Source organism: Salvelinus fontinalis, chromosome 4, assembly GCF_029448725.1.
Source record: "Salvelinus fontinalis isolate EN_2023a chromosome 4, ASM2944872v1, whole genome shotgun sequence".
NCBI lineage: Eukaryota > Metazoa > Chordata > Actinopteri > Salmoniformes > Salmonidae > Salvelinus > Salvelinus fontinalis.
Window position 1 is genome coordinate 55,410,714 of NC_074668.1, and position 23,195 is coordinate 55,433,908.

A 23,195-nucleotide genomic window follows, 5' to 3' on the forward strand; every position below is an offset into this window, starting at 1 on the left:
CATAGGAATTGCATCCAGGGAGCTAATTTTCAATATTACCTTTTACTTGCATTTCTAAGAGGATGTTCTCTCTCTCAAAATAAAATGTTTTTCTTTGGATTTTCTCCTACCTTATCCATTGTGTTATATTCTCCTACATTATTTAAACATTTCTACAAACTCCAAAGTGTTTTCTTTCCAATGGTACCAATTATATGCATATCCTGGCTTCAGGGCCTGAGCTACAGGCAGTTTACTTTGGGCACGTCATTTAGACAGGAAGTGGAGAAAAAAGGGGCCTAGCCCTAAGAAGTTTAAATTACAGGTTGTAAAGCAACAAAATAGTAAAAACACCAAGGGGGATGAATACTTTTGCAAGGCACTGTACATACTCTATTACCTCAATTACCTCATACCCCTGCACATTGACTCGGTATTGGTACTCATTATTGTTTTCATTGTGTTACTATTACCTTTTTATATGGCAAATATTTGGCTTACTTTTTCAACTCTACATTTTTGGGACTGGTAAGTAAACAATTCACTGTAAAGTCTACACTTGTTGTACATGACCAATACAATTGTATTTGATGATTTACATTTTTTACCCAATTTCAAACATTTTGAGTAATATAATATATTTGAAGGAAAAATTATTAAACACCAACAAAACCAACTATTAACACATCTCAGTGCTGCCTCCACACTACAGCGTGTGACATCTATAATAATACATTCTTTTTACCAGCAGATGCCGCTAGTGTACCATGTCTTGATCAAAGCCTTGAGTAATGAACCTATTTCCCACACAATTGGCTGGAAAGCTTCCATGCTTCATGTCACCATCATTATTTTGCAATCCTACCTGCAAGTCATATTATGCTGGCTTGCAAAGTGATGCTTATGTTCTATTGGAATCCAGACAGATTTAGGATATCTAAGAGTTGGAATTTGTATTCACTTGCAATCTGCATTCAGAATGACTACCAGAACATTGTGAGAACAACTATTTCAGCAACGGGTGCGAAAAAACGAATGAACTAATTGTATTATTATAGAAAAATGTATGTAATTTATCCTTGAGTAGCATAACATTAATCAATCAATTACAGATATTAAAAACAATCCTAAAAAAATCGACCTGCAGTAGAGCATGCTGGGAAATATGATAATGATGGGTGGGAACGTTTTAATCGCCACAGAGTAAAATTGACACAATCACAATCTCAACACTGGTTGTTAAAACCAACTCTGAGGTTCTTTTACACAATGAGTGTTAATTGAACACCTTAATCAACACTAGAAATTTACTGTGCGTGAAAAGTAGTGCACCTAACCTAAGATCTGGTGCTTTTATTTTGAATGGGCATCTTGTCAATATTTAAATCACCCAGAAAATATACCCCTCTGTTGATATCACATACATTATCAAACATTTCACACGTTATCCAGATACTGACTCTTAGCACTTGGTGGTCTATAGCAGCTTCCCACAAGAATTGGCTTTAGGTGAGGCGGGTGAACCTGTAGCCATGTTACTTCTGTCACACCCTGATCTGTTTCACCTGTCTTTGTGATTGTCTCCACCCTCTTCCAGGTGTCGACCATCTTCCCCATTATCCCCTGTGTATTTATACCTGTGTTCTCTGTCTGTTGCCAGTTTGTTTTGTTCGTAAAACCTTCCAGCGTTTGTTTCCCTGCTTCTGCCTGTTTCTTGCTCCTGTTTTCTAGTCCTTCCTGGTTTTGACCATTCTGCCTGCTGTTCTGGACCCTTTACCCCTTCCCTGGATTATTGACCCCTACTTGCCTTGACCTGTCGTTTGCCTGCCCCTGTAATACACTTTTGTTACTTCAACACAGTCTGCATCTGGGTCTTACGTAAATGTGATAACTTCAACAGTATTTAACATGAGATCCTCTCTAATCTTTACAGGAATGGGGTTCTGAATATAAACAGTGACACCTCCACCACTGTCATTTCTGTCTTTTCTTTAAATGTTATAACCTTGTATGTCTACCACTTTATCATCAAATATATTATCTAAGTGAGTTTCAGAGATGGTCAGAATATGAATGTCATCTGTTACTAGCAAGTTATTAACATGGGTCATTGCTTGTTTTCATTGCTTTACGGGGAAGCTTAGCAGAAGTAGATACTCTCATGTTATTTATGTTAGTGCAGGGTGAGTTGCACACAGTGGACTTCCTACTAGGGCACACCGCCTCAGTGCTAACAGCATAAATCTGGTTCATAGGCACATGATTGCTGCATACAATAGCTGTAGGATCAGCAGAGTTATTCAGGGCAGTTAGAGGGACATAAATTAGGTTACTTACATTGTGTCTCCCAAGCCCCTGGTATAATGTACATTTGCTAAAGCATTATGACGACTCAGCGACACAATGGTAGGGATTAACTGAGGTGGGCTTGGGTCATTGATAAGTTATTGTCTCAATGCAGCATGATAATGCAGTGAAAGGATCCATGAACCCAAATGATTTGGGTGGATTCCATCCTCCTTATAGAACGTGTTTTTTTTTCTTCTAGAAGGTATCAACATTTTCAACAAATTGAGCTGCAACAATCACGTAGCCAGTTGTGAAGAGAAAGAATCCTGCTAAAGCGTTCAATGCCACGATTTACAAAGGATATGATGTATCTTTTATTAGTGTCTAGCAGGCCTCTGAAAGATGGAGAAGCCCGTGCGTCTAGCCAGAGCAGGGATGGAAGGTTGCAGACGTCGACATCAAAATTGTAGGGGAAGGAGTAGACGGCACAGCTTCCGCAGACACAGGAACCCACAGTGACTAAGGTGCAGGAAGATCAGGCTCCAGTGTGGTGAAACTATTAGTTCTTTGTGTCCGCTCCAGGCCTTTCGTTGGGAGTGTAGATTGCGGAAGGCCTCTGTCTTCGGCTTCCACGGCTTGAGACATGCAACCATCGTTGATTTCCATGCTCCTCTTGCTGTGCTCCTTCGACTCGACTATCAGATATGGGGAGGAGAGGCAGGAGATGGCTCCCCTGCGAAAGAACTTCGGGCAGCACCGGCCAGTCAGATAAAGTCAAACAACAACGCTTAGATGCATCCAACAAGCGCAAACGTCGTCCAGGCACCAGCGTAGAAAAGGTAAACATTCCTTTCTGCATTTTTCCCAGCTTCTCACGTAGGCTGGTGACCTGCGTCATCAAGGAAGCCACCTCAAGCCCATATTCCTCAGCAAGCAAACAATTTCTGCATTGGAACTGTGAGGGATCCAGTTGGTCCCAAATCAAAGCGTAGTAACTACAGTGGGCTCCATTGTAAAACTCATCTTCAACTAACTTCATTAGCAGCTTAGCTAGGTAGTGCTCCCCGTCCCTGGTAAGGTGATGCAAAATACTTGATTAAGAGCTCTATCCAATCAGATCTGTTTTAGCCGACATCTGCATAGAGGTTGTTTTAGCGGTGTCAGAGGTGGAACCGCTTTAGAGCTGTTAAATTCACAAGTGGCTCCTGGCATTATACCTGAAGCGGACATTACCATTGGCTGAACAGAGTTCCATTAAGAGAAATCCCATGCAGCCTCGTTTACAAGTTCGAACACTAGAATGTGAGATGTACACCTCGGTTAGGATGATAGAAATCCTCATTATTTTAGTTGAATTATTTTTCAATTTAAGCGTAATTATTTCTATATGGCCTACACTTTCTCATTCTGAATTTCTAACATTGGTGGGGCGGGTGTGGCTTCGTGTCAATGATCGCAAGAGCAGCTGCTCATCGATTTGACATCTCCAAAGAAGTTCCAAGTTATCTTTACTCATTGTGCATTTATAATTACTTTTCTCACGACATGTTTTACTTTTTATTTATCTCTGCATTGATGGGAAATAAGTAAGCATTGCACTGTTAGTCTACACCTGTTGTTTACAAAAGCATGTGACAAATCAAATTTGATTTCTCAGTTGCCACTAGTTTTGGTGTCATAAGGCATTCATACTGTTTAATATATTTACGAATCAATGGGTAAATATCAACAATTTAAATGACAACTGAACAACATCCAGGTTGTAGATTTAAAGTTTGTCTATCGTTCATTGAACTTGTTGCAACACCTTTCAAATGCACAGTGTGACTGGAGTAACTTCAGGATAAATGTCTGCATACATTTCAGCTGCCACTAATAATACTGTATAAGCAGCACATAAGTGGTTTCCAGCAACATTAAAATGACATGGGCTTCTACATGATATAAAATAAAGTTTGGAGTGCAGCTGCCAGGGCGTGTGGAAAATAGACTGTACTATTTAATATGCAGGTCACCTTACACGGGCTTAAATCCCCCAGAGAGAATGTTACACTATTTTCAGCTTTTCTCTCGAATGTGTTACACCTGGCACAGGGACACATTTGTTTTTCCTGTTGTCTGGGCTTAGGATACTGAGGAGGTGATCTTCCAGTATTGTCTTCTGAGTGTGTATGTGGGGGGAGGGAGCAGGGGTTTAAAGTGTAGTGAATAGAACAGGAGCAGTCTATTGTATACCAGTAGTTGTCGCGCTGTACCCAATGTGTGAAGATAAAGCACCCATTGCCAGGTGTTTTTCCCCTGTTCACCAGCAAACCCATCCACAACCATAAACGGTAGATACTGTGCTTGGTCATGACTGTTTATGGTAAACTGAGAATAAAGAAAGAGAAAGGAGAATGTCTGTTTTGAATTTCTCTATGGTTACATGATTTCCTCTTTCGTCCTTATTTTACTCTCATAGCCTTGCTCAGGGGTACTCTCATCCAAGCCTTGAGATCCGCACGTAGCACTGGTTTCCATCGTTTTCCTCAATCCGTAAATAATTCAAGCCTGTGTCACCAGGTCAGTGAACTCTGGTCAATCAATGACATCAATTCATAGTCCAAATTGTATTGGTTGCGTACACATACACTACAGCAAAGGTGGACACCTGCTCGTGGAACATCTCATTCCAAAATCATGGCCATTAATATGGAGTTGGTCCCACTTTTGCTGCTATAACAGCCTCCAGACTTCTGAGAAGGCTTTCCACTAGATGTTGGAACATTGCTGCTGGGAATTCCATTCAGCGACAAGAGCATTAGTGAGGTCGGGCACTGATGTTGGCTGATTAGGCCTGGCTCGCAGTCGGTGTTCCAATTCATCCCAAAAATGTTCGATGGGGATGAGGTCAGGGCTCTGTGCAGGGCAGTCAAGTTCTTCCACACCAATCTCGACAAACCATTTCTGTATGTACTTCGATTTCTGCACGGGGACATTGTCATGCTGAAACAGAAAAGGGCCTTCTCCAAACTGTTGACACAAAGTTTGGAAGCACAGAATCGTCTACAATGTCATTGTATGCTGTACCATTAAGATTTCCCTTCACTGGAACTAAGGGGCGGCGCCCGAACCGTGCAAAACAGCCCGAGACCATTATTCCTCCTCCCCCAAACATTACAGTTGGCACTGTGCATTGGGGCAGGTAGCGTTCACCTGGCATCCACCAAACCTAGATTCATCCAACGGACTGCCATATCCTGCTCGGCCATAGAAACCCATTTTATGAAGCTCCCGGCAAACAGTTCTTGTGGTGACCTTGCTTCCAGAGGCAGTTTGGAGCTTGGTAGTAGGTGTTGCAACCAAGGACAGAAGATTTTTTACATGCTCAGTATGCGGTGGTCCATTCTGGATTCTGGATTCCCCCTCACCTCTGCCTGCTGTGTATCTGAGTTTGCACCAGAGTTATTGTCACACGTTGTTGCTCCTAGAAGTTTCAACTTCACAATAACAGCACTTACAGTTGACCGGAGCAGCTCTAGCAGGGAAGAAATTTTACGAACTGACTTGTTGGGAAGGTGGCATCCTATGACGATGCCACTTTGAAAGTCACTGAGCTCTTCAGTAAGGCCATTCTAATGCCAGTGTTTGTCTATGGAGATTGCATGGCTGTGTGTTCGATTTTATACAGGCTGAACTAGCCAAATCCACTAATTTCTCTACATACTTTTGTATATATAGTGTATTTTGCATATATTACAGCTGGTGCATCGAAATGCTTATGTTCCTAGCTCCAACAGTGCAGTAATACCTAACAATACACACAAATTAGAATTAGCAATGTCTGATTCTGGACTATAAACATACACTACCGTTCAAAAGTTTGGGGTCACTTAGACATGTCTGTGTTTTTGAAAGAAAAGCAATTTTTTGTCCATTAAAATAACATCAAATTGATCAGAAATACAGTGTATGTGACGACTGATTTCCTCCTCTTCGTCTGAAGGAGGACGGGAGACTCTGGCGGCTCAGGACAGACGGGAGACTCTGGCGGCTCAGGACAGACGGGAGACTCTGGCGGCTCAGGACAGACGGGAGACTCTGGCGGCTCAGGACAGACGGGAGACTCTGGCGGCTCAGGACAGACGGGAGACTCTGGCGGCTCAGGACAGACGGGAGACTCTGGCGGCTCAGGACAGACGGGAGACTCTGGCGGCGCTGGAGAAGAGGAAGGCTCTGTCAGCGCTGGACAGGCGGGAGCAACTGTAGAGAGAAAACGGAGCGACAGCCTGGTGCGGGGGGCTGTCACCGAAGGACTGGTACGTGGAGAAGGCACCGGATATACCGGACCGTGAAGGAGTACAGGAGCTCTTGAGCACCGAGCCTGCCCAACCTTACCTGGTTGAATGCTCCCCGTAGCCCGGCCAGTGCGGCAAGGTGGAATAGCCCGCACTGGGCTGTGCTGGCGAACCGGGGACACCAGGCATAAGGCTGGTGCCATGTACGCCGGCCCGAGGAGACGCACTGGAGACCAGATGCGTTGTGCCGGCTTCATGGCACCTGGCTCGATGCCCAACCTAGCCCGGCCGATACGGGGAGCTGGAATGTATCGCATCGGGCTAAGCACGCGTACTGGGGACACCGTGCGCTCTACCGCATAACACGGTGCCTGACCAGTACGACGCCCTCTCTCTCCACGGTAAGCACGGGGAGTTGGCTCAGGTCTCCTACCTGGCTTAGCCACACTCCCCGTGTGCCCCCCCCCCCAAGACATTTTTGGGGCTGACTCTCGGGCTTCCAACCGCGTCGCCGTGCTGCCTCCTCATACCAGCGCCTCTCTGCCTTCGCTGCCTCCAACTCTGCCCTGGGACGGCGATATTCCCCTGGCTGAGTCCAGGGTCCCTTGCTGTCCAGAATCTCCTCCCAAGTCCATGAATCCTGTGTTTTCTGCCGCTGCTGCTGCTGTGATTCTCTGATCCATCTCTACGCAGACGACACTATTCTGTATACTTCTGGCCCTTCTTTTGACACTGTGTTAACAACCCTCCAGGCGAGCTTCAATGCCATACAACTCTCCTTCCGTGGCCTCCATTTGCTCTTAAATACAAGTAAAACTAAATGCATGCTCTTCAACCGATCGCTGCCTGCACCTGCCCGCCTGTCCAACATCACTACTCTGGACGGCTCTGACTTAGAATATGTGGACAACTACAAATACCTAGGTGTCTGGTTAGACTGTAAACTCTCCTTCCAGACTCACATCAAACATCTCCAATCCAAAGTTAAATCTAGAATTGGCTTCCTATTCCGCAACAAAGCATCCTTCACTCATGCTGCCAAACATACCCTTGTAAAACTGACCATCCTACCAATCCTCGACTTCGGTGATGTCATTTACAAAATAGCCTCCAAAACCCTACTCAATAAATTGAATGCAGTCTATCACAGTGCCATCCGTTTTGTCACCAAGCCCCATATACTACCCACCACTGCGACCTGTACACTCTCGTTGGCTGGCCCTCGCTTCATACTCGTCGTAAAACCCACTGGCTCCAGGTCATCTACAAGACCCTGCTAGGTAAAGTCCCCCCTTATCTCAGCTCGCTGGTCACCATAGCAGCACCTACCTGTAGCACGCGCTCCAGCAGGTATATCTCTCTGGTCACCCCCAAAACCAATTCTTCCTTTGGCCGCCTCTCCTTCCAGTTCTCTGCTGCCAATGACTGGAACGAACTACAAAAATCTCTGAAACTGGAAACACTTATCTCCCTCACTAGCTTTAAGCACCAGCTGTCAGAGCAGCTCATAGATTACTGCACCTGTACATAGCCCATCTATAATTTAGCCCAAACAACTACCTCTTTACCTACTGTATTTATTTATTTATTTATTTTGCTCCTTTGCACCCCATTATTTCTATCTCTACTTTTTTCTATCTCTACTATCTCTACTTTTTTTTACATTTTTTTACTTGCTATATTGTATTTAGTTCGCCACCATGGCCTTTTTATATTTTTATTTATTTATATATATATTTTGTTTGCCTTCACCTCCCTTATCTCACCTCACTTGCTCATATTGTATATAGATTTATTTTTCACTGTATTATTGACTGTATGTTTGTTTTACTCCATGTGTAACTATGTGTTGTTGCATGTGTCGAACTGCTTTGCTTTATCTTGGCCAGGTCGCAATTGTAAATGAGAACGTGTTCTCAATTTGCCTACCTGGTTAAATAAAGGTGAAATAAAAAATAAAATTAAATAAATTTACCACTCTGCTTGGTCCTTGGTTGGTGGGTGTTTCTGTAACGGCTGATTTCCTCCTCTTCGTCTGAAGTGGAGGTGTAGCAGGGATCGGACCAAGACGCAGAGTGGTAAGTGTCCATGTTTTAATATAATCCACTGAACACGACAAAAAAAAAAAAAAAAATTAACCTAACTGAAACAGTCCCGTGTGGCATGAACACAGACACAGGAAACAAACACCCACAAACCAACAGTGAAAACTGGCAACCTAAATATGGTTCCCAATCAGAGACAATGCAAAGTACCTGTCTCTGATTGAGAACCATATCAGGCCAATTGACAAACCTAAACATAGAACCACATAACATAGACTGCCCACCCCAACTCACGCCCTGACCATACTAACTAAAAACAAAAACAAAGGAAAATAAAGGTCAGAACGTGACAGTGTAGACATTGTTAATGTTGTGAATGACTATTGTAGCTGGAAACAAGAACAAGAATAGACTGATGAGTTTCAGAAGAAAGTTATTTGTTTCTAGACATTTTGAGCCTGTAATCGAACCCACAAATGCTGATGCTCCAGATACTCAACTAGTCTAAAGAAGGACAGTTTTATTGCTTCTTTAATCAGGAACAACAGTTTTCAGCTGTGCTAACATAATTGCAAAAGGGTTTTCTAATGATCAATTAGCCTTTTAAAATTATAAACTTGGATTAGCTAACACAACGTGCCATTGGAACACAGGAATGATGGTTGCTGATAATGGGCCTCTGTACGCCTATGTAGATATTTCATTAAAAATCAGCTGTTTCCAGCTACAATAGTCATTTACAACATTAACAATGTCTACACTGTATTTCTGATCAATTTGATGTTATTTTAATGGACAAAAAATGTGCTTTTCTTTCAAAAACATTTCTAAGTGACCCCAAACTTTTGAACGGTAGTGTATATGTATATGATGGTGTATATAGACATTATGGACAGAATATGAATAGAAAAAGTGTGTACAGCAGTAGTTATAAAAGATGAGCCTGACTAGAATACAGTATATGCATATGAATTGGGTAAAACAGTATGTAAACATTATTAAAGTGACGAGTGTTCAATAACTATGTACATAGGGCACTCTAAGGTGTAGGGTTGAGTACCGGGTGGTAGTCACCTACTAACAGTGACTAAGGATTAGGGCAGGATACTGAATGGAGGCTGGCTAGTGGTGACTCTAACATTCTGAAGCTATTTTTCAGTCCCTCGGTCCCAGCTTTGATGCACCTGTACTGACCTAGCCTTCTGGATGGTGGCGGGGTGAACAGGCCGTGGCTCGGGTGGCTGAGGTCCTTGATGATCTTCTTGGCCTTCCTGTGACACCACGTGCTGTAGATGTCCTGGAAGGATGGCAGTGTGCCCCCAGTGATTGGCATTTTAAGGGCTGGATTGTCCCCATTTTGGAAAGTATTTTTTTTACAGGGGCATATGGCAGTCCGTATAGCTCAGCGCAAAATCCCAGGTTCTATCATTATACTAGGACATACTGTACTTATTAATCCAGAGCCCCAAATTTGAATAGTCGAGGCCTAGTTCACATATCACCAAACATGGGGTGAGTATTAACCTTTTAAAAATAAGAATTCCCCTGAATGTAATTATTGGATCTTCAACCAGCACTGGCTCTTCACTAGTTCTTCACATCAGGAGTCATCTTCTCCATCAATGGAGAATGATCTGTCTGAAAACAGGCAATGCTTCTATAATCCTTTTATTCCTGGCCTTTTCAGGAGCCACTTTTTCTATCTGCCACCACTATCATCAACTAACTTTCTCAACCATGACGGAATGGCCCCTGTAGGAATTGAATCCACAGTTGAATTGTCACCACATTCGTTCCTTGGGCATTTGCAGATGAATTTCATCAGCGAGTGCAAAGATCCATTTCAGATTACTATAGACTGGGAATGTGTGTTGGTTATGTAAGTGACAGAGAGAGTGGAGTACATAAGTTTAGCTTCTGATTTTTGGCTTAGTATTTTCCTGACAAAGGGTTGCATTTCACACAGTTTTATTAAATTGTTAACATTTTTAATATGATGTTTCATCTATTTGACTTGCTCTTTATACTTGTTGGCATTTGGTTGATGTAAATGCTGCACTTAGCCAGGAGTGTTTGTGCATGTAAGAATTCTGTAGAAGAAAATATCAACACCTACTCATCCAATCAAGGGATCTTTTCAAAAGAAAACATCTTGGAAAATATAGATTTTCTATCCTTCTACCACTGGAGGCAATTAACCAGAGAGACGCAGGTGCGTTGGTATGTACAGTATGTGTGTGCAGGTAGAAGTGAATTGATACACTGTGGTCTGAGGCATGTGTATGGAATGAAGAGGACCAGAATATCAATGTGAGCTGGGGCCCTTGACATGAAGTCCTTGAGTGTGGTTCCTTGTAAACAATACAAAAATAAAAACCTTGAATGCATCCTTTGTAAGGGCCAGTGATTCATACTGAACAAAAATATAAATGCAACATGCAACAATTTCAATGATTTTACTTACAGTTCATATAAGAAAATCAATCAATTGAAATACATTCATAAGGCCCTAATCTATGGATTTCACATGACTGGGAATACAGATATACATCTGTTGGTCACAGATACCTTAAAAAAAAGTAGTGGAATAGAAAACCAGTCAGTATCTGGCGTGACCACCAGTTGCCTTATGCAGCCTGACACATCCCTTTCGCATTGAGTTGATCAGGCTGTTGAATGTGGCCTGTGGAATTTTGTCCCACTCCTCTTCAATGGCTGTGCGAAGTTGCTTGATATTGGTTGGAACTGGAATACGCTGTTGTACATGTCAATCCAGAGCATCCCAAACATGCTCAATGGGTGACATGTCTGGTGAGTATGCAGGCCATGGAAGAACTGTGACGTTTTCATCTTCCAGGCATTGTTAACAGATTGTTGCGACATGCAGCCGTGCATTATCATGCTGAAACATGAGGTGATGGCGGCGCACCTCGTCACGGTATCTCTGTGCATTCAAATTGCATTTGTTGTCCGTAGCTTCTACCTGCCCATACCATAGCCCCACTGCCACCATGGGGCACTCTGCTCACAACGGTGACATCAGCAAACCGCTCGCCCACACAACGAGGCCATTTGGACTTACTGCCATATTCTCTAAAGTGGCACTGGAGGTGGCTTATGGTAGAGAAATTAACATTAAATTATCTGGCAACAGCTCTGGTGGATATTCCTATAGTTAGCATGCCAATTGTTCGTTCCCTTAAAACTTGAGACATCTGTGGCATTGTGTTGTGTGACAAAACTGCACATTTTAGAGTGGACTTTCATTGTCCCCAGCACAAGGTGCTTATGTGTAATGATCATGCTGTTTAATTAGCTTCTTGATATGCCACACCTGTCAGATGGATGATTATCTTGGCGAAATGCTCACTAACATGGATGTAAACAAATTTAATTAAAGGTCAACTGCCCCTTAGAACCAACTTCTCTGGTTTTAAACTGCCTATGTGACATCGATATGAGTGAGAAACATTCTTTAGTGTCAAAATTGACTAGACGGTGTAAATAGGATCATTTTGGTCATAACGCTTTGTGAGTTCATCACGACTTACTGGAGGGTATGGATTATGTTCATGCCCGATTGCCTGGTGCCCACTATTAAGAGAGAAACATATGTGCTGATTGCGCTCTGTAAATTGCACACTCTCTATCGAATCATAGCAGCCCAGAACCTCCAGAGAGTGAGACAGACCTGCCCAAGACTTGTTTACATAAGACAACACGTTGCCTATGTTATGTTGAAATTACCCTTGGCTCTAAGCCCTTTATGGAGTGGCCACTTGCTGATGTGTTTGATAATGCCAATCACTCGAGTCTGCCACTTTTTGGGCAAAATGAGAATTAAGACGATCAGAGCGCAATTGTATCCCAACTGCAACTTGTCAATATTCCAAAACCCATTTGTTACCTGTTTTGTATCATGATTCCCAATGAAACACTGTTAGACAGATGCACACTCTGGTAATAGATAGTGATAAAGTAGAAAAAACTAAACTGCACCGAATCACAAATATCGGCACACGCAATTGACTTGATAAGCTGATTGTGGCCTGGCTGCTCAATGTGCCTGCTAGTTACTACTTGCTAGCTTCATTGACAAATACAGAGTTGGTGTTTTTGGGCACTGATAAACAGTGTGTAGCTTGTATGTTATTTACGATAATTTGACTGCTGGCAGATGATAAAGTTGTAGACATGTTATTGTTCTCATAAATCAGTCCTGAGCTCGCAGCCAGACTTTCCCAACTCGATAGACTACGTTCGTTGCTCAATTGTTATCAAGGGACATCATGTGTTCCATTAAAATATTCCCCACACCAGTACACCACAGCCACCTGCCTGTACCAAACAGGATGGATCCATGGACTCATGCTGCTTACTCCAAATCCTGACTCTGCCATCAGCATGAAGCAACAAGGAGCGGGATTCGTCAGACTAGGCAATGTTTTTCCACTCCTCAATTGTCCAGGGTTGGTTATCCAGGAGCTGCTTCTTCTGTATTTCTCTGATAGTAGTGGAACTCGGTGTGGTTGTCTGCTGCAATAGCCCATCTGTAACAAGGATCGATGAGATGTGCGTTCTGAGATGTTGTTTTGTACACCACTGTTGTACTGCGTGTCTGTTTGTGGCCTGCCTATTAGCTTGCACAATTCTTGCAATTTTCCTTCAACCTCTTTCAGCACAGGACTGCCACTGACTGGATGTTTTTTGTTTGTCACACCATTCCCAGTAAACCCTAGACACAGTTGTGCTTGAAAAGCCCAGCACGGTGGCCGTTTCTGACATACCGTTTCATTCCACTCTCAAAGACGCTTAGGTCACTCGTTTTGCCCATTCTAACTGAATGCCTTGTCTGTCTGCCTGCTTTATTTGGTATTTTGTATTTTATTAGGATCCCCATTAGCTGTTGCAAAAGCAGCAGCTACTCTTCTTGGGGTCCACACAAAACATGAAACATAATACAGAATGACATAATACAGAACATCAATAAACAAGAACAGCTCAAGGACAGAACTACATAAAAACATGTTTAACCTGTTTGGCGTGCAAGCCCGACGTCGGTACACTTATGACAACAGCCAGCTCAAAGTGCAGGGCGCGAAATTCAAAAGATATTTTTTTTAAATATTTAACTTTCACACATTAACAAGTCCAATACAGCATATGAAAGGTACACATCTTGTGAATCCAGCCAACATGTCCGATTTTTAAAATGTTTTACAGGGAAGACAAAATATGTAAATCTATTAGCTAACCACGTTAGCAAAAGACACCACTTTTTTTACTCCATCAGTAGCTATCACAAATTCGACCAAATAAATATATAAATAGCCACTAACCAAGAAACACCTTCATCAGATGACAGTCTGATAACATATTTCTTGTATAGCATATGTTTTGTTAGAAAAATGTGCATATTTCAGGTATAAATCATAGTTTACATTGCAGCTACAGTCAGAAATTGCACCGAAAGCAGACAGAAAAATTACAGACACCAACGCCAAATAACTAAATACTCATCATAAAACATTTCTGAAAAATACATAGTGTACAGCAATTGAAAGACAGGCATCTTGTGATTCCAGACAATATTTCCGATTTATCAAGTGTTTTACAGCGAAAACACAATATAGCGTTATATTAGCTTAGCACAATAGCAAACATAACAACAGCATTGATTCAATGCAAAAATAGCGATAACGTAGAAACCCCCAAAATATATTAATTTTTTCACTAACCTTCTCAGAATTCTTCAGATGACAGTCCTGTAACATCATATTACACAATGCATATAGAGTTTGTTCGAAAATGTGCATATTTAGCGGCACAAATCGTGCTTATACAATGAAAATAGTGTCCAAATACTCAAGCAATCTGTCCGGCGCCATCTTGGAAAGGCCCCTATTCTTATCGAAAACTATTCATAAACTTGACTAAAAAAAATACAGGTTGGACAGCAATTGAAAGACAAATTAGTTCTTAATGCAATCGCTCAATTACATTTTTTTAATTAATGTTACTGCGCAATACAGGGTGCGATGAAGCAAGGCTACACTGCAAGTAATGGCGTCTTATGCATTTTACTTTTTCCAACAGAACAATGAATTATCAGCATAAATAGTTCTTACTTTTTTTTTTTTTTTTACCATCAGAATCTTGGGAAAGGTGTCCTTTGTCCAAAAGAATCGTTGCTAGGTTGGAGAACGTCGTCTTCAACTTTGCAATTAGCAGTAAACAATAGCCATGTGGGCCAGAGTCACCCAACGTCACGAAAATAAATACCCGAAAATCGCAATATACGATATACGCAAATAAATGTTGACATTACCCCAGTCAGGTCATAGACCTCAACTCAAAGTAGGAACCGTCAAAACAATACTGAGGACACAAGTTTACAGTTAGCGTTTAATTGAGCCAAAACAAGAAAATGCAGTTACACACACACAACCTGGACTAGAGTACCCATGAACTCTTGCATGGACCCAGAGCACCATGTCCAGCACCATAAAACTGACATAAACTGATATAATTCGGTTTAAAATAACAACATTACGATGTCTTTAACACCTATATCGAATAAAAACAGAGCCGGATATATCTTGGAGCTGAAACAGGAGCTTCTAACATGACATGCCAAGAACCTCCCTGCGTCAGAGCGAAGAGTGGAAAGATGGGACATTTCGGTTCCAAGCAATTTATAACCTTTGGGAACTACGTAGAGCTCCATTTCAAGTCTCCCTATTCGCTGACACCCAGGGGAAGGCGTATGCAGTGCATCTCAACCAATAGAGGACAGGCAAATTAATACACAGGTCTCAGAACAGCCAGCAAAATTCTGCATTCTGACATTGAGCAATTTTCCTATGTGTAAGTCGAGTTCTGTTTCACCCACAGATATAATTCAAACGGTTTTAGAAACTAGAGAGTGTTTTCTATCCAATAGTAATAATAATATGCATATTGTACGAGCAAGAATTGAGTACGAGGCCTTTTTGAAATGGGCACCTTTTATCTGGCTACTCAATACTGCCCCTTGAGCCCAAAGAGGTTAAAAGGCACACGTAGCTTACATATCAATGCATACACACAAACTAGGTCAAATAGGGGAGAGGCATTGTGCCGCAAGGGGTTGCTTTATCTGTTTTTTTTAAACCAGGTCTGCTGTTTATTTGAGCAATATGAGATGAAAGGAAGTTCCATGCAATAATGGCTCTATATAATAATGTACGCTTTCTTGAATTTGTTCTGGATTTGGGGACTTTGAAAAGACCCCTGGTGGAATGTCTGGTGGGATAAGTGTGTGTGTCAGAGCTGTGTGTAAGTTGACTATTGGCTAATTTGGGATTTTCAACACATTAATATTTCTTATAAAAGTAAGAAGTGATGCAGTCAGTCTCCCCTCAACTCTTAGCCAAGAGAGACTGGCATTCATAGTATTTATATCAGCACTCTGATTACAATTAAGAGCAAAACATGCCGCTCTGTTCTGGGCCAGCTGCAGCTTAACTAGGTCTTTCCTTGCAGCACTGGACCACACGACTGGACAATAATCAAGATTAGACAAAACTAGAGCCTGCAGAACTTGCTTTTTGGAGTGTGGTGTCAAAAAAGCAGAGCATCTCTTTATTATGGCCATACCTCTCCCCATCTTTACAACCATTGAATCTATATGTTTTGACCATGACAGTTTACAATCTAAGGTAACGCCAAGTAATTTAGTCTCCTCAACGTGTTCAACAGCCACAGCATTCATTACCAGATTCAGCTGAGGTCTAGAACTTAAGGAATGATTTGTACCAAATAAAATGCTCTTAGTTTTAGAGATTTTCAGAACCAGTTTATTACTGGCCACCCATTCCAAAACAGACTGCAACTCTTTGTTAAGGGTTTCAGTGACTTCATTAGCTGTGGTTGCTGATGCGTATATGGTTGAATCATCAGCATACATGGACACACATGCTTTGTTTAATGCCGGTCATTGGTAAAAATAGAAAAGAGTAGAGGGCCTAGAGAGCTGCCCTGCGGTACACCACACTTTACATGTTTGACATTCTATTAAAGAAAAGCCTTTAAGTTCTATTAGATAGATAGCTCTTAATCCACGATATGGCAGAGGTTGAAAAGCCATTACACATACGTTTTTTCAAAAACAGGTTATGGTCAATAATATCAACGGCTGCACTGAAATCTAACAGTACAGCTCCCACAATCTTCTTATTATCAATTTCATTCAACCAACCATCAGTCATTTGTGTCAGTGCAGTACTTGTTTAAAAAATAATAATATGTTTATTATTTTCCAATAAAAATAAATCAAAAAGACAGCAATACAAACATTGACATTCATTGTATTGTTGAATAGGATGGCCAATTTAGAGGACAAAACAAAACTCACACAAACAAAAAATAAAACAAAATCCTATTAGGTGGTACATGTATAAGAAGACAGCATATAGTCATCACAAGCAGTGTAGTTAAGCCAAAAATTAAGATTGAGTGGGGTACAGCACAGAGTAGCAGCAGATCATCAACCCAGTTATGAAGCGAGACTAGACCATTTATCCAGTATTGGCTGCCATATTTTGTAAAACATTGGACTTCTATTGGAGGTATTGTATCAAATCATTTCCATATGCATTACATTCCCTAAGTCCCGTAACCACATTTCAAAGGTAGGTATAGTCTCCAATTTCCAAAATTGCAATATGAGCCTTTTGGCTAATAGAGTACAAAGAGAGCCAGCCTTCCCCTCCTGGTTATTCCCATCAAATGTACCAAACAGAGCGATCAATGGGTCTGGGGCTATAACCTGTTGGGGATGGGGGCGCTGTTTAGACTACTTATGCTAATTTGGCTAATTTTTTAAACGGCTTCCCACAAAATCCTTGATCGTACAATATGCATATTATTATTATTATTGGATAGAAAACAGTCTATAGTTTCTATAGGAGTTGAAATTTTGTCTCTAAGTGGAACAGAGCCCATTCTACAGCAATTTCCCTGACATGGAGTCAGATTTGAGAAATGTTGGCCACTCTTCTGAAGTCATTTAAAAGGGCACTGTCGTTGCTATGACTATACGGACACTTCTTACGTCTTCCCCTGGATGCCTTTACGTGATGACGATTCCAACGGGGTCGATTGCTCGTTCACAGGCCCTACAAATGAAAAAACCCTGAAGCTAGTCATTCTTTGGGAGCTGCGTCATGAGCCTAGAGGACACCGGCGCGCACCTGTTCCAAGCGTTAGTTTAGCCTGTTATATTTCTCCGGTCATCTTTTCACTCGTTTTAGGAGTTAAAAACATCATAAGGTAGTTAATTTAAGGCGTTTTATAGCAATTTATATCCGTTTAGTGCGATTTTGGGACATTTATTTTTGCAACGATGTGAAAAGTTGGGCACGCTTTTCAATTCATCCCGAACGCAGTTGACATTTCCACATGGCAAGAGGACAGCTTTCCACCAAAAGACGATTTCTCCCAAGAAAGGATCCTTTGCCCAAGATACTGATGGAAGAACAGCTCAAGGTAGGACATTTTTATTATGATAAATCGTGTTTCTGTCGAAACATTTTAGTGGCTTAGGACGCCATGTTTTTTGACGTAGCTTCGCTTGGCGCAAACTGTATTGAAAAGTAAGGATAAATTAAAAAATGTAATAACGCAATTGTATTAAGAATTAAATTGTCTATCAATCCCTGTCCACCCTATATTTTTTAGTCACGTTTATGAGTATTTATGTATAAGAGTAGATCACTGTCTAAGTGGCGCAAGGACATTTTCTGACCAGCTGAGCTACATTTCACATTGTCTAACCATGATTTTGGTGGCTAAATATAAACATTTTCGATCAAACTCTATATGGATTGTGTAATATGATGTTACAGGAGTGTCATCTGAAGAATTCTGAGAAGGTTAGTGAAAAAATTAATATATTTTTGGCGATGTTGACGTTATCGCCCACTTTGGCTAGAATCAATGCTGGGCTGCTATGTGCTATGTGCTATGCTAATATAACGATTTATTGTGTTTTCGCTGTAAGACACTTAGAAAATCTGAAATATTGTCTGTATTCACAGGATCTGTGTCTTTCGATTCGTGTATGCTGTGTATTTTTACGAAATGTTTGATGATTAGTAGTTAGGTAAACACGTTGCTCATTGTAATTATTCTAGTCCATTTGTGATGGTGGGTGCAATTGTAAACTATGCCATCTACCTGAAATATGCACTTTTTTCTAACAAAACCTATCCCATACCATAAATATGTTATCAGACTGTCATCTAATGAGTTTTTTTGTTGGTTAGGGGCTATAAATATCTTAGTTTAGCCGAATTGGTGATGGCTACTGGTGTTGGTGGACAAATAAAAGATGGTGGATTATGCTAATGTGTTTTTAGGTAATAGATGTACATCTTTACATATTGTGTCTTCCCTGTAAAACATTTTAAAAATCGGAAATGTTGACTGGATTCACAAGATCTGTGTCTTTCATTAGCTGTATTGGACTTTAATGTGTGAAAGTTAAATATTTAAAAAAAATATTTTTTTTGAATTTCGCGGCACTGGTTTTTCAGTGGGGGGGGGGGGGGGGGTGTGCCGCTAGCGCCACGCTGATCCTAGACAGGATAACTCTATCGAAGGCTTTAGATAAGTAATCAAAAATAAGAGCCCAGTAAGCATGTAACTTAGGACATATCCAAAATAAGTGGGTCAATGTACCCTCATCCTGCTTGCACCTCTCACACAGTGGTGAGGTGTCCGGGAATATTTTATGCAGTTTTACTTTTGAGTAATGTAACCTGTGTATCACCTTAAACTGTACAAAGTTGTGTCTGGCATTCACTGAACTGTGGTATATATTCCTGAGAGCTTCTACCCAGTCCTCATCTGAGATTTCTGAACCAAGTTCTTGTTCCCAGGCCCTTTTAATAGTGTCTTTGGATACCTCTATGTGGGCCTGTAGCACATCATACAGTCTAGAGACCGACCCTTTTGAATGGGGTTTGACAAGGATCAGACTATCTAATGTTCGACTATTTGGCTTAATGCCACACTGTGGGATATGTGTCCTTAATAAATTCCTGATTTGGAGGTATCTGAAAAAATGTGTTGTTGGCATGTTAAACTTACCCCGTAATTGTTGAAATGAAGCTGACAAACCCTCCACTGTGAAAACACCATATCATCCAATGCAGGGTGGAAAGCATGACGCAGGCAAATCGGGCTGTCAATGTATACAGTGGGTATGTTAAGAAAATACCTAATCTGTTTCCAGATCCTAAAAGATCCTGTTTCACGGCATTCCCTAAGCCATTACAGTTCCAGCTGACTATCTTTATTCCACCAGGTCTACTCTGTGCTCGGTCACTATGTGGCATTTCTTATTTTAGAGCAAATTGTTGCTGTCAAACAAAACCCAGAAGAAAAACGTCCCGCCGTGCGGGAGCTTGTCATGCCACCTGTATTAATAAATCTGAACATAAAAAACAGACCTCATCCCCCCTTCCGTCCCTTTACTGAGTGACTTCCCCAAACGAAGCACTCCTTGACTAACACACTAACCGTAGAGTGTCTAGACATACAGCTTGAACTAACTCGTCGTCTGTAGATGCTCCGCATATAAACTAATATTATAAAACACTTAACTCTCACGTTAGGGGGTGAGTGGAGCTAAAACATGATAGGCTAAACATTGCTATATAAGCCATAACTTCTCACCTTTCCCAATTTCTGATCGAAAAGACATAGGCAGGAAATTCAAACACATTCCTGGCCTGTATTTGGTCATTTAGCCGGTTGACACAGCCGTTCTGTATCCTCAGTCAGGGAACTTGCTTGACAAGAACAGATCGGCCTCTTTTGGGTTGTCAAACGTACGTGTTGATCCCTCGACTGTCACCTTAAACTGGGCTGGGAAGAGGAATCCATATCGGATGTTGGCCGCCCTGCATTTTTTTTGCGTAACTCCTCATACTCCTCCCGTTGGTTCCTCACCTCCAAAGTAAGATCTGGGTAGAAAGACACCCTGGCTCCGTTGTAGTTAAGGGGGAACTTATGACTAGCCAGCTTGAGGATGAGATCCCTGTTCTGGGGATAGTGCAGCTGTACAATGAATGGCCTTGGTGGCGCGCCCTTGGCCGGCTTCGTTGCCTGTGATCTGTGTGCGCGGTCGATCAGGGTGGCCGTTTTGAAGTGTTCACTCCTCAGCAATGCCGTATCAGCTCCGAGACAAATTCAGTGGGTTTCCCTTTCTTAGTGTCCTCCTGGATCCCAAGTATTCGGATGTTCTGGTGTCTTCAATGTGACTCGAGCATTTCCAAATCGGGCTTTCAGGGTTTTGTTGTCATTTTTGAACGTTGCGCACTGTTTCTCTATGTCCTGTAGCCTGGCCTCGTGATCGACTGTCGTCTGCCCAACCTCGTGCACCCTTCCCTTAGTTGCCTTCACAGTTTCAGTCAAAGTCCCAATATTCTTTGAGATATCAGCCAACTGTGTGTCCACCTTCTTGCTTAGTGAGGAGTTTATGGCAGCCAGTATGTCACTTTGAGTAGGTTCTGTGGGGAACTCTTGGGAGCAAACATTTTCAGCTAACTCCACGTGGGTCGGTGATGTTGATATTGGTTCATTATCTATCTCATTCAAATTATCTTGTTTAGCACCCCCTTTTTTGAGCGGAGCTCTAGCGAAGCATGTCTATTCCATAGCACGCTCTCTAGCGCCCCCCTCAGTGCAGTACATGTTGAGTGCACTTCTCTATAAGAATGCTGAAAGTCTGTTGCTAATTTGTTTACAGAGAAATAACATTGCATTTGGTCAAACACCAAGCATATAGGTCTGCTGTTAAAACCAGTAAAGGCCGCTTTACCACTATTGGGTAGTGGAATTACTTTGGCTTCCCTCCAGGCCTGAGGACAAAGACTTTCCTCTAGGCTCAGATTAAGGATACGACAGATAGGAGTGGCTATAGAGTCAGCTATATTTTATGCATGAATACAATTGCTCATTGTTGGCATTTCCTGCCTAAGTTTGTCCACTTTGCCAATGAAATAATCATCAAAATAATTGGCAACATCAAATGGTTTTGTGATGAATAAGCCATCTGATTCGATGAAAGATGGAGTTGAATTTGTCTTTCTGCCCATAATTTCATTTAAAGTATTCAAGTTTTTTTCCCCATCATTATTTATATCATTAATCTTGGCTTCATACAGTTTCTTCTTCTTTTTGTTGAGTTTAGTCACATAATTTCTCAATTTGCAGTAGGTAAGCCAGTCAGATGTGCAGCCAGACTTCTTAGCCACTCCATCTCTTTCAACCATACCGTTTTTAAATCCCTCATCAATCCTCATCAATCCATGTATGTGATGTTAGCAAGTTATTGATTTCATAAACCTTATGTCTAAGGCTACATATATTAATATGGACTATTTTCAGCCCTTTCCTGTGTAGCTTATCAGAGATATAATACTGAAAAGAGCAAACAAAGCAAGAGAAAAATATATACATTCAGCAGTCCATTAATCAATTGGTGTGTGTGTGTGTGCGTGTGTGCGTGCGCGCCTGGGGGTTGAAGTTACGAACCCATAGGCTTGGCTCTCATCCATTCCAGGCTTCTGTGAGGGAGGGTGGACAATGAGCCTGTCATAGCGGATGTAAGCAATGTCCTCACGCGCTCTGGCAGCTTTCATGGCTGGGATCAGTTCTTCCCTCTTCTGGCACAGCTTTAGGATAGTCCTCGTTGAGGAAGATATAGGTTCCTCTCAAGTTCTTGGCTCTTTCTAGAACAGCTACTGTACCTTGTCCTTGAACCTCAGGAACTTGACCACTATCGGCCTGGGCCTATCACCTGGGCCAGTGGTGGGTTTTCCAGTCCTGTGGGCACGCTCCACCTCAATCTTCCTGTGGTCCATCTTCAATTTCTCAGAGATAATTTCCCTCACTTTGTCTCTAGACTCTGTCCAGGTCTCACGTGGAGATTCTGCAATTCCGTCCACAACCATGCTGTTCCGCCTTGATTGTCAATCGAGATTTATCCGTCATTGTTATCACGGATTCACGCACAGAACTGATGTCTTCTCTCAATGACTTACAGATTGCTGTCATCTTGCCGTTCTCCTGTTTCAATCCATTGAGCTGATCCTGGGATAACTGCAAACTGTTCTTCAGGTCCTGGATCTCTCTGGTCAGGTCGTCCATTTTTTTATTAGTAGAATCCACGTGGATTTGGACAAAACACTTGAAGCTATTTTCTTGTTGTTGTAACAACTGCTTGTACAGTGGTTGCTCAACTAAACGTTTTGAGATTATGCTGCGGGATTTAAAGGTAATTTGTGGTTTAGTACGGTACCCTGCGTCACTGTTTCATTGCTCCAGACCAGCGCAAGGGGGAGTTAGAGCACTGATTATGCTTTTGGGTCCCAAGGCGCTAATGTGTCTCTAACTGACAATGAATGGGCGACATAAACCAAATAGAAACTAATAATTGTGCGCAACTTCAAAATTGAATTTCAATGAACTGAATGATGAGGATGAAGAAGGTGATTGAATTTAGAACAATAGTGTAAGAATTGCTATTCCTCTGTCCTGCACGCACACCTGGAAA